We start from the raw sequence: 13,348 nt of genomic DNA on the forward strand, positions 1-13,348 counted from the left end.
CTGCATGAGCACAGACTGGGGGGGTGTGTGTACTTGGAGGGTCGTTTGGAAGTTAAATATCTCCTTTTGGCAGTTTTGTTCATCCCCAGGTATGCACAGAAACAGACTTTCGTGTGACACTGCAGATCCCATTTTTAGCATATGACAGATTTCTGGAGGAAGGTGGTTTTCATCTCGTTGCAGGTCATCCTTGAGCGCAGCTTGTCTACCCTATCACCAGTGGAAATCACTAATACGTTCTTAAGTGTCATTGACTCTGGATGGGTTTCAGGGCAGAACTGACCATTCATTAACCTCTTTTCCTTGTGGATCAATCAGTATCTGCTGAGAAGCAGAAGAGCAGCTTGAAGGGTGATTGATTTATTAAGTGGTATATTGGGCATGTCTCTGCCAGGCAATCAGAATGAAAGTTCCTGCACTATTATCCCCGTGGGCCAAAAGCAATGTTTCAGCCAGTCAGGTACCCCAGCGTATCGTTACTGTAGTAGCAATAATGATTAAAAATAGCTCGCGGCAGCGCTGTCTTTCATCGTCCGATAGTTTTATTGTCCTTTTCAATACGTTCTGTGAGGCTCCTTCACGCAGGGCAGAACGAAGCCTCCCTGCTGGCTCCCAGATATTCCCATGCCGGAGTATTTCATCCTATAATGAGGCAAAGAGCTCTTCCTAAGCATGGTGCGGAGGAGCTAATGGGGAATACTTTGGGTGCTCCATTACAGATTGATGCACAGCAAAGAGCCTGATGGACAATGAAATTACTTTTAATGTGGAAGAGAGCTGTCTGAAGAGCCTGCAGCCTGTCCCGTAGACCACTGCCGGCCTGTCGTTGCTCTCTATCTTCCTCTTCCTCCCCATCTGTTGCCTTACGGTTCCTTGCAATGTCTTTGGGGTAGAGACCCTCTTCTGTCGATGTGCCGCATGGGCTCAGTGGGTGGTTTGCTGAGACCTGGGCCATGCCGGGGACTTGTGGCCGTTAACAGCGATAACTGTGGCAATGGTAATGATTAGGATGCTCTGAGCTTTGTTGTAGCCTGGGAATGATTCTTCCGAAACACCCATGTTAGCAGCAGCCGTTATTTAGTGGTGAGGTTTTTAAACAAGCTGCTCCTAGGGCTGGAGTAAATAACGTGATGATTTAAGAGTCTGAAGGTAGCTCATGAACACCGCCTCGGAGAAACACTTAAAAATGACTGTCGCTGCTCTGCATTTTGCTCTAGTGCTGGCAATTCAAGCGTCGGGGCTGACAGATTGCCTTCCTCAGGCTGGTGGAGACCCAGCGCACCTCATAGGTGATGCCATTAGCTTCCCAACAGCAAAAGGGCTCAGAGCAATGCTCCTGACTCTGATCTAGCGGTAGCTCTGCGGGAGGTGCAGCAAAAAGCATCTGTTGGGAAGGGCTGGCTCCAGCTGTAGGTGACTTCTCTAGCTTCCCAGAGATCGCTTAGCCTGGTGGAGTGGTAATAGCTGTCCTTTGCATGCTGTTTGAAAAACAAGAGCGTGCCGGCAGCGGTGAGGCAGTTGGGTATGATAGTAGCGGGAGCAAAAGAATTACTTATCGCAGATCGATGTGGAGGTACAATAACACCCTTTTGAGTGAAGAGCTCTGCTTTCACTGCTTTTCTGGTATTTCGGTGAACAAGCAGCAGGACCTGTCTCTCTTCATCTGCGTTCATAGAGTCATCTGAGCGAGGCACAGTCTTCTGACAAACTGGGGAAATGAAATTGAACTCGCTTTCCATGCTACCCAAATACTCCAAATTTGACTGTCATGCACTCCAAAAAAAGATCTAAAATCCAAATTCAGCAAAGAGGGAGTGACGGGGATAAAGGAAGAATAATCTCAGTGAAGGCGAGGTGCAGCAGGGTGCTGTTTTGTTTCTATTCGGTCTAATCAATCTGGCTACCAGCTTTCTAGTATTTAGAGTGGTGATCAATGAAGGAAAGTACTACTCTTGAATACTAGGAAAGCATTCTTCATAAATCCCAAAATTTGTTTTGAAATCTTGTTCAAGGGTTTGCTCATCCATTCATTGAGCTATACTTTCAGGCTAAACCAATTTTATCTTTCTATTTAAGAACAATTTGTACTGCTCTGAAAACTATTTCCTCTTGCACCAGGATGATCATGTAGCATTAGAAGAATTCAGAGAGATGTTTTAGCTGTGCTGTAAATTCCCCTTTTTTAACATTTTTTCCTGCAGAATAGGCCCCAGGAAGGATGACCCAATACTAGATTTCTTGATTCAACGTAGTAAAAAGTAATGATGTGCTAAGACAACTGCATCCATAGTCATGCAGATGGATGGTGGAATAAAGCGTAGTGGTGCTTCTGCTGTGTCAAAGAGCACAACCCAAAGCATCTGCTCTACTGCTGTGTAAAAAGTCTAGCTTTTAATTTCAAGTATAGGCATTGCTTTGTTCGGGTTGCAGAGTGAGCGCTGTGTCCTGCCGCCTGTAGGAAATGTATCAAAAGCATGTAAGGAGGAAAGAATTGACAGCCTGTAATAAGATTGTGTTGTGTAAATAATGGTAGGGCAGATACATCTAGATTCAGTAAACGTGCTTTCACGGCAGCAAAGCATCCCAGACTACACACCATGGACGTTACCTTGTCAAGTGCAATGCCTAGTGCTACATCACTGTTACAGCAGAGGAATTTTTTTTTAAAAACTTATGTATTAGACAACCAAGAGTCTTAAATGACATGTCACATCTAATTTGGCACCCCAGACATGAAGTCTGCAGCTGCCCTTGGCCAACCCTGGCAGCTCCACTCTCTGTATCAGTTCGTCTGCCTGGCAGACAGAGCTGCGGCTTCCTCCTGACTCACCGGCATCTGTGCACGCTCTACTGTACCGAGCCATTTCTGGGTTTATATCTTCAGCACGATGTCAAATACTTCTCCTTGCGGTAGAAGGTGCTCCGACAAGCCCTCCAGCCTTCAAAAGAGTCCTCGGTGCCTGCAGCCAGGAGTGTAAGGGTGGCTGCGTCCCCAGCTCATCTCCAGAAGAGCAGTCACAGGGGATGCTCAGCAAAGCGTGTAGAAACAGGCAGTGCATATGCTTTCTCCCCCCTGGGCTCTGGAGTTAGCAGTTTTCTGTGCTGGAGGCTTCATTCTCATCTTTGTTTAAGAGCTTCTGATGGTTTTATCTCCTGAGAATTTGTCCGGTTGCTGTCTGGATTTAGAGCTGTTAGCCTCTACAGCATCCTATGGCAGTATGTTGCAAAGGAAGGAATAGTCCCTGGAAAAGTACTACTACTTCTGTGTAATTTCTGACTAATAACATGATTTCAGGCCCTCAGGTTCCTGTTTTATGACAAATCCTGACAAATCTTTCCTCATTCACATTTCCCAGGCCATTCATGCTTTTACAAACCTTTCCCATCTATCTCCCATATGATTGCTAGGTTGAGGAATCCTATTCAGTCTTCAGGCAGAAGCTGCTCCATACTTTTAATTGTACTTTCTGCCCCTCTCTATTTAATTTCAAACGCTTCAGCTTGTTTTCTGAGATCAGAACTATACCCAATACTTCAAGACCCATGTGGCCATGGGTTTGGACAGTGAGATGATAGTTTTCATGGTATTTCTTTTGTAGTAGTTTGTCTTGATGGTTGTGGAGGATTAGCTTGTGTTTCCAGAAACGGGAGTTGTGCATGCTCGAAGCACTGTGCCTATCTCCCATTTCTTGGGTCCTGGCTCATCTGCTTGCCAGTGTATGCCGAGGATTCAGTGCAGGGGAAAGGTAATGCTTATAAAGCGTACGTGCCTCTAACTCCTCTGAACTTCAGTTATTTTTATATGCTAAATTGTCCCTTATGGGAGGCAGATTGTCCAGTCCTTGGAAACATTGCTGGTTTTCTCCCAACGTAACTCAGCTCTGGCCACAGATCCCTTAAGAGCAAAGAAATTGAGGCTTATACAGGCATGAAGGCTGAATTCTCCATGTGTGGAGATGAATGAATGACTGTAGAGATCTGCTATTTTAAGGGTGAGTCTTGCCTCATTCCCCGCTCCCAAAGCGAATGTGATTCTGCTGTGTTGCCTGGCTTAGGATTGAAGGAGTCCATCCAGCTCTCCTCTTGTGTTGTTGCATGGCAGCCTTTTAAAGGCAGGTCCATCCACTGGCTGCCTTGCTGGAACCCCTGCAGTGAGGAGAAGGCTGTGCCTTTGCATGGGGGATGCTCTCCAGGCCATGGCCGGGTTGCTGCGCTTGTCAGTTGGGGCTGGCTCTGAGGCTTTAAGCACTACTCCCTAGACATGCTGTTTCTGGAGAGCATGTCTGATGTTTGCTGTTTGCATCTCACCTCGGAAACACTCACCCACAACAGGAAGAGTGGGCTTGGTAGTGAAGTTTGAGCTCAGTTGACTCCCAGGAGTTCCTTGGTTGGGAAGAATGAAGGTTTGAAGGCTCTGGGAATGAGGGAGCCTTTGGTGGGAGTCTGTTCTGGAGGGTGCGATGCTGGCAGGTACCCCAGCAAGACTCCGGTCATTAATCAGTTGATGTGCACAGCCAGGGGCTCGCTCCTCTTCAGCTTGGTCTGAGTTGGAAAGCAAAGATGTCCTCGCTCTGGTTGTTGAACAGCTTGGGAATATTCAGCGTATACTTGCGCCCTCGGGCATAGGCAACAGGATCCAGGCTGAAAAAATGGGCTTGCAGATCTGCAATGGGCAGTTTGGTGTGGGCTGTGCCCCACCAGTCTTGTTTTGACATATCTTCACAAATCCACAGCAAGTGAGGGCACTGCTTCTACAACACAGTGAGGTTCTCTTCTGCGTGCCATCCTGCGGTGGGCTGTCACTTCACTTGTTCCTCTGAACCTCCCTTTTCTGTCCACATGCCCCCAGGCATCTTTGCTTGTCAGTTACAAGGGATCCTCAGGAGAGACCCACCACTGGTGGTGTGCCTGCAGGAGACCCTAGGCAAGCTGTGACTGTGGTGGGACTCCTCAGAGTCACCTGAATGACTTTGATGCAGAATTCCCTGTGACCTGAGTGGGATGGCAACCCAAAGGGCACCTGGGCACATCTGAAAAATCTCACTGTAAATGCTGTCACCTTGGGGATAAACCTCTACAAACACACCCAGAAATTAGGTGCTTAAGGTGGTGTCCAGGACATCCTTGTGCTGTACACTTGTATCTATCAGGATGTGATAAATGTACTGATCCGTGGAACTGCTAATACAGCTAAAAGCTCTAACGCTTTCTTCTGTTACCTGTGGTTTGCTCTGTTCCTTGTACTTCCATCAGCAAGTGAGATGAGCAAAGGCTGCCTTTTGCTTTGTTGCAGATGAAGATGTTCACACAAGCCTTTATGGAGCAGCTGGAGATGTCAACATCAGGCTAGACAGGAACTCCTTGGCAGTTGAGAAGACTTACCTCTCGCTGTCAAACCACGGATCCATCATCATCCACAATCAGAGTGAAATCAGCCCACTTCCAGTGGAAGGCTTTTGCTACGCAGGAAGAGGAGGATCAGTGGAAGCTGAGGTTCGTTTGAAAGATTCATTTCTGTAAGATACGCTGCCCAAGGATAAAACTGACATGTGGCCTCAGAGGTGTTGGTGCTTTTGAATGGTTTAGGACAAGTAAACGATCCCCAGTGTCAGGGTATGTGTCACTGAGCTTCAGGGTAATGGAGCTCAGCACTTCCCTTTCCAGTTCCACCCATACTCCAGCTGAGGATGATGTTTTAGGGAGGAAAGGTTGGTTGCAATGACTGGATAGCAAATTGGTGGTTTGTGGGAGCACAAACCACTGAGGTCCAGACATCCCTACGCTACAGAGGGTCCATGAGGCTGAGGAAGGTGTCAGCACTCATTACCTGGAACGTAATGTAGCTGCAGATAACATAACTATTACGATAGTCACTGCAATTTCTTCCCCTCCAGTTTTGATAAGGTGGCAGGCTCCTTTTCCAGCGATGTGCAGGGTAGGGTGGAAGTTGAGGCCACCCTGCTGTCGGGTGTTGAATTGCCTCGCGCTGCCCTGGTTTCCAGCACAAGGAGGTATTTCTGCCCTTCCTTCGAGGCTGAGGAGAGTTTGGAGGTGGAGGGTTCTGCAGGGAAGGTAGGGCTGCACAGGACCTGGAAGTGCAATTGGGCTTCAGTCACCTGTGTCTTCGTGGTGGTGAGAGATGGGGCAGGTTCTTCAAAGCGTGTCTGTGCTCAGGCTTTGAAATTCCCATTTCGGGCAGCAGAGAAACACACGCAGCCCAGGGGGGCATGTGAATTGGAAATGACACTTCAAAGCTTGGGTGATTTAGGGAATCCCTGTGTGACTTTTCAGACTTGGAGGGATGTGGATATATTGGAGTTAGTCTGAACCCATAGCTGATCAGGAAACTGCCTTAAACTGGAGCACTTTCTAAGGGCCTCTGAGCAAATAAAGTGCAACATAATTAGGTCAGAAATGCCTTGAAGGGCAAAACTAGTTTTCCACTGTTCTCTATTTTTAATGACACAGTGTGTGACTTCTGTGCAAGCTCAGTGTGTTGAAAGGAAACCTCCTGACTTTCTCTTGGTACTTCCCTGGCCCTTTACCATTTCTCCCAGCTGCCTGTCTCAGCCTGGACCCTGAGTGATCCTCTTTCCCCTCAGAAGCAACCATGTTTCCCCCCAGTATACTTCAACCTGATTATTTTTATTTTTCTTTTTCTTTCCCGATTACATTTGATCTCATGCCAGTTTCTGTCTTAAAGTCTGAGCAGGAAGTTTTGTTCTTCCTTACTTGGAAGTCACAGGGATGGTCATAGCTCTAAGGCCACTGTCCTGGTGTCAGAGAAGCTTTTGAGGTCTTGGAGCAGGGAGGACTTTTTCATGGGAGAAGGCAGACCCTGCACTGGGATGTGACCCTAGAAGACCTGGATCGTCTCCCTCCTGCAGGACTTTCTGGAATGTAACGGTGGAATTATTGTCCCTTGAGGTTGAGTTGAGGGTTGCTCATCTCAGTGGCTGGAAGCCCCCCGAATGCGCGGCATTGCAGGTCAGCCACGGAGAACCATTTCCATCACCCTCCACAGGGAGCTAGCCAAAGCGAGTATTTTTGGCTCTGGTGATGGCATTTGCCCGAGGCTCTGTCTGTGTGCAGCTAGTAACATCCATGACTGTATTTCCTTTCTAATTGTGTTTGAATTTAGTTGGGTGATGATCGCTCTCCTGTTTATACCACACTGCCTCAATTCGCTGCATATGGAGCCTTTCGCTCATCCCCCCTGTGTTGTCATCTGCTGGTTCCTGAAGGCCAGGCGACCGGAGCGTGAAGGGGGGACAGGAATATGCCAGCTTGGAAGCAACGGCTCTGTAGCAGTGCTGCCTTCTCACCTCTTGGTTGCGATCTTGAAACACTAGAGTGATTTCTGCTACAACTACCAAGTAAGGGAGAGAGTAACGGTGTCACAGCTCTGGAGAGAAGGCCAAAAAGGGAAAAAATAAGGTGGTTCAAAGCTAGACTGAAGGGTTTGGATACAGAGGTGCTGGTCCTGACTTCTTTATGGGGTGATGCTGGGCAAAGTCCCTTCCTTTCTCAGGGCCTCTGTTTGCATGCATATAAACCCATTCATTTCGCCGAGGGATGTGATGCCTGAATTCATTAGTTTGCTTGTCAAGTGCTATGGGCTCCTCTGGAAGGCCGTATAGGGAACAGAGAGCAGAGATTGTTTCCTTATCATCGCAGGTCCAAAAAAGAAGGGAAAAGAGTGATGCTGGTAACCTGCAGCTGTACCCCAGCTGCTTCTCCCCTTGCTGCTGAAGCCCTGCAGCGGGTGCTCCTTGATCTTTATCTGCCTCCCCTGAGCAGCTCTATGGTTGGAAAAGCCAGTTGAGGTTGGTGGATTCTCCATCAGTTGCGGCAGCGCCTTTGAGCTGGGAGGCTCTCTTGAGGGCTGCTAGCTTTCCAAAACCTCTTCTTAACTTGTGAGTGTGGAGTAAAACTACCTGCCACGCCAGCAAGCAACAAGTGATCATCTGATCCATTTGGGGCCCCGTGGCTCGGGGTCAGCCCCTTGCTGAGCTGCTGCTGTTCCTCCCCGAGTGCATTGCTGCCCCTGCACTTACCCAGCAGTGTCTGCAAATATGTTGCTTATTGAATTATCTGTTTGGTTTGTCTCTCCCCGTGGCCGCAGGCTGTGTCGCAGGCTGCAGAGGCAGGAAGAGGACAAGACGGATTGCATCCTCAAGGAGTGCATGGTGGACCCCGCTCTCTGAGAACGCCTTTCCCTTCTCTCCCACACCTTCTGGAACCAGAGGGCAAAGGTGCAAGGAGACTCCATGCTTTTCTCCGATAATATCTTCACCGTTGAGCCAGCCGTAAGCTGTAGCTGAGAACCTCCCCTCCTCCTCCTCTTCCTCCTCCCTGAATGAGGTCACTTGGCAGATCCCTGCATCAGCTGCCTTGATGTGCCAAGAGAAAACGTCAGGTTTCTAGCGAGGCTGGGAGAGCTTGTTACAAAAACCACTTCTGAACTGCGGGCTCCTGACAGGCAGCAAGAGCCTGCCTAAAGCTGAGCTACTGCAAGGGCTATAAATAAGTGCTCTTAGTGTTCAGAGGTATCGATTATTATACGTAAGGGCACACCTTTACGCATACTGTATGGGGAGTAACAAAGGGTATTAGAGCACTGTCAGTTCACATATTGACCTGAAGAATGAAATGGTCCTCTGTGGAAAGGAGGCCAAATTCAGCCCAAGTTTAGTCATGGAAATACCAATCCCTTCGTATAACCTGGACTTACACCACATCAGAATCTCCCATCCAGGGTCATCTGTGAGCCTGGACACAAGACTGGCAGGTTTAAATGGGCTTTTTGAGTTGTATTGTACATAAGTACAGAACATTCTTTCCTTTTCTGTTTATGCAAGCAAAACCCCATGTCCTTCAATTAACCAGAGCTCTGATTCTGAGTATTTGCATGGTCTGAGACGAAGAATGCTTGCTGCCTGAGCAGTGCAAAATCCCTTCTCATTGTGGAGTAAACGCTAGAATAAGCCCAACCTCTTCTTTTTTTAAAATAGGTGAAAATAATTTCTTGGGTTTTTTCAAGGAAGGGGATTGTGTTCTCTTCTTGGTTATTCCTAGAGCCCATCTAAGGCTGTAGAGCCAGCAATGTCAGCACAGCTGCACTACTGTAGCTGGCAGCAGCATGGTGTGACCAAGAGATAGAGTGAGAGCTGTAGGAGTATTGTGGAAGGTGGGAGCTGATCAGCTGAGCATGAAGGGCATCATGCAGTGTATTAGAGCTGGTTTTGGAGCGTGTCCCAGGGCTCCTGCTTCGTTACAGTTGGCGTATGTCTCCAGAACTGTCTCCGGACCCACCCTTGACGCATTACATATGTTAAGGTGAGGTCCCGAAGTCTGGCTGCCCACAGTACTGCGTGCTGGTACTCCATGTAATGATGTACGGACATGAAGTGTAGCCTGGCCTCAAGTCTTGAGTGGAAACATCTCCTAAATGGCTATGGTGATGTTACACAGTTTGCTCCAGGGCTGAATATAAGTGGGCTACTACATGGGTCTCTCCCCTTCTGTCTTGGCCAGCATTATCAACCTTTTGATTTCCATTAATTCCATTATTTATGGAACAATCAGTTTCACGCTCGGAGTTTTGCTCATGTCTGTCTTCTCTCTCCCGCCTGACATTTGGGTGTCTTTACCTCAAAAGATAGCATGTATTTTCTCCTTTTTATCAAATGTAGAATGTACAAATCCACCGCCACTGACTTCCACAACCTTCTCTCCAGTGACAGCCCTGTAACATTTATCTTGGACAGACACCCTTCCTGCACTGCCGTGTAAACGTGCTGGAGAGCCGCCCCAAAGCTGGGACCTTGCTGCCTCACAGACCTTCTGGCCCAAAGTGGCTGCTCTCTTCTTCCCACCTATCACCTATGGTGTTGCAGAGCACCCTATGAAAATAATCAAACCCTTGTAACAAGTGACTGGATGTCACGTTAAAGGGCAAGGCAATTTGGCAGAAAATAAACCCCCTTGCGTTCCAGCTTGTCCTCAGATATCAGAGGGGCTGGGGGCGGCTAGGCTTAGATTCTGAGTGATGCCCAATTTTTCTGTGTTACAAGTCCAGTTGCGTTCAGTGTATTGAACTCTCACGATAACGGATACACTCGTAACACTGCACACTTTCAGTCTAGTCATGTTCCGTGAACTAGCACAGCCACGCTTAAGGGATTTGGTGGTGTTCAATGAGAACTCTCACGGCTAGATTAGTGAACAGTGCAGTTTATTGAAGCAACAGATACACAAGTTCCTTTGGATTGCCGGTGATAAAATTACTGCTTGCAAAGCATGTGCAAATACCAAGAATGTGAGTAATATAGCCTGGCTACAAATGCGTTAAGTTATAAAACAACTCTATAGAGATTTCTAAGTTTCCCGGGGAAGCACTCGGTATAACCAAGTGTTCGAATCTTACCCAAAGGCATCCCTGTGGGGGGGAAGAGAGGCTCAGCCCATCGACTGATCCCAGGTGTCAAAGGTGGTCTACGATGGTATCTTCCCTGGCATCCTTCCTCTCTTAAGCCATTTTATATTATTTGTCCTTACAGGTGGAGCTTGAGTGACTCTAGTCATACCGCTATTGTAATTGGTGTAAAAGTTTCTCGTTTACTTTTAAAGGTATAGACTAAGAAAAATTCAGAGCGCAAGCTCAGTGAGGGGTGGTCGCACCTTGGAGGTGGGTAGTTTTGGGATGGAGGTGTGTTTTCTGGTATTATAATGAGATTATAATGAGCAAAGTTCACCCAAAGGATAGTATTTTGTCAAAAAATGACAGACTGTTGGCTCAGGGTGGTAAATATGCAGCTCAGGGTAGTAAATATGCAGCTTGTCAGTTCCATAGTAACTTCCAGTTCCCATCTTATCACAGAGCCTGGCCGCGGTGTCTTCACTCCGCTCCACCCTCCGTTTCTCTTAGAGTCAGCGCACCAAGCTCCCCTGGTGTTGCCAACATCTAAGGTTGCCTAGGGAACTTCTGTGGGATGGATTCCTTGCATATTCGCCACACTCCACCCTGAAGATTTCTTCAGTGCTGTACCTTTAATATAAATTTAATTCCTAAATTACCTCCAGCAATTATTCCACACTGGAGGAAGCATTTGCTTCCAGAGGTTAGGAAGCTGATGGAGGGACAGCGGTCTGGGAAATGCTTTCTGGGCAGGGTGGCTTTGCAGGGCTTGTGCAGAAGCTTTGCTGTGTAAGTGCACCATTAGCTGCTGTTTTTTTCAGGTGTTGCTATCTGTAGAAGCTGCAGCAGGTGACTTCAGTCTGTATAGGGTTAATTTGCTGGTGAAAATAATAACAAAAAAGAGGAGGCAGTGATTTTGGAATTACCACGTGACCATGAACATTTTGAGCAGCCGTCCAAGCCTGTGGGAAACAAGCTGTTATGCAACTCTGACTTTCTGAGTGCATCTCAAATTTGGTTTAATTTATTTTTGCAAATACACGTGCTATGTCAGCAGAAGCAGCTGTGATAGAAGCCCAGGTGGCTGCCAAAGGAGAAGGTCCTTGCTTTTTGCTGCACCCTCCGCAGCACAGCTTAGCTGTAAGACACACTGCAGACCCATGGGTGCTGACTCCTTGGAAATGGAAACCAGAGGAAAAGGAGGGCAAGGATTTGTTACCATTGCGCTGACCTTGACAAGTCCTACCTGTCCTGTCACTGCTTGGTAGTGACTCCTCAGTGCCATGGGTTAGCTCTGAGCTGATGGAGGTGGTCTTTGAGATGTCCAGGTTAAGAAGCTGCTCGTGTTGTTGATCCAGAGGCTGGTCTGGGAGGTAACTGTGTTGTTTGTTCCTGCAAATCTCCACCTCAGCTGGGGGAACCAAGCTGGTGCCCATCCAAATGAAAGGTTACTACAGACCACTTCAGTTTTTGGCAGAAGGCACTATCTCCAGGGGTTCAGTTATTTATGGGAAGAGGCAGATGTTTGCTTCGGCGCTGCCTTTCTCCTAAATGCCCTGAACTAGCAGGGTGCGCTTTGGGTGGCATGTCAGTACTTCTCTTGCCAGCTCTGTCTTTGGTTTTCTGTCCGCTTTGAGCAGCGATTTTCATTCCGTGGCTCGCCTTCCCCCTCTGCAAAAGAAAGTAGGGGATTTGGCCAACAGCTGGTCGTCACCAGCTGTTCAAGACAGGCTTTTTCTTATTCAGGCTGGTGGGTATCTAGCGGATTCTCATTATTTAGGGCCTGAGGGGGGGAAAATAGGCTCTGCAAGTTTAAGGTTGGGCTCTTGCATAGAGATCACTTCTGGAGCTGTGAGTCATGGTGTGTTATCCCCTCCTGTATGATGTTGCTTTACGCTGTAGCAAAGCCAGGGTACGACAGCTGGAGTTTTTGTGCTGTATCACCATACAGCCACTGTCTGTATTTTCTGCCACCTTCCAGTTGCAGCCTGTCTGAGACTGACATGAAGCCAGAAGCATTGCAATAGCCTGTTCCCAGCACTATATGTTTTATTTCTGTCCTGGTTAGCATCCATGGTAGTTTTTCGTGCTCTGACTCAACTGCCATCCTATAGAGAACACGCTAGCCCAGGCAGACCGCTGGCTCCTGAGGCGTCCCGAGGCTCTTACGCATGTAGCGGCAGCCTGCAAGGGTGGGTAATGAAGCATATCCTTTTAACCAGCAGCTCTTTTCTTCCCTGTGGGATAGCAGGAATGTGAGGAACCTCTTCAACAGCCTATTTTAATTTCCTAGGAGAAATAACTCAGAGTATTTTTCTAGTTTGATAGTCTAACATACAGCAGTAATGAAGGGAGAAATGACAGAAATTTCCCAGAATAGTTATGTCTTGAAAGACTTTGTTTTAGCTATGGTATAGTAGAAGAAAGTGTAACTGATTATTTCGTCTTGCTCTCCACCTTTGGAGTCAAACGATCTGGCTTATAGCTTCACTGACAGGAGAGGGAAGCTATCTGTGGACATACTGCCAAAAGTTTCCACCCAAATACATTGGATCCTGCCGAATGGCGATTTCATATCAGGAGCCCAAGAGACTGGATCTATTAACTGCTGGTGCATGTTTGCTTGGGAGTGGGGATATGAGCACAAGGCTCCAGTAATGATGCGGCATTAGGATCGTTCCAGAGAGCTGTGCTGATGCATACAGAAGGCTGGGCTTTATTGCTAGTCCGAAGGTTTGTTTCCTCCTGGTGCCTTAGAGGCGTCTCATGTGACTGTGCTTTGGGATCCAGCAGCCCCTCAGATGTATGGAGATCTGTCCCTTGTCAGGATCTTGGTGCATCACTGAATGGCTTCCTGGAGCGTGGCAAGGTATCTTCCCCGGCAAGGGGGGTTTGTCTGTTTAGGTTGTAAAAGAAGACATGACATCG

At 47.7% G+C, this 13,348-nt stretch overlaps 1 pseudogene; it reads left to right on the forward strand.

Annotated features, from left to right (window-relative positions):
• The window catches only part of LOC132321696 (hydrocephalus-inducing protein homolog), a 124,538-nt pseudogene that overhangs the window by 30,228 nt on the left and 80,962 nt on the right, over window positions 1-13,348 (forward strand).

Source organism: Gavia stellata, unplaced genomic scaffold (assembly GCF_030936135.1).
Source record: "Gavia stellata isolate bGavSte3 unplaced genomic scaffold, bGavSte3.hap2 HAP2_SCAFFOLD_87, whole genome shotgun sequence".
Classification (NCBI taxonomy): Eukaryota; Metazoa; Chordata; class Aves; order Gaviiformes; family Gaviidae; genus Gavia; species Gavia stellata.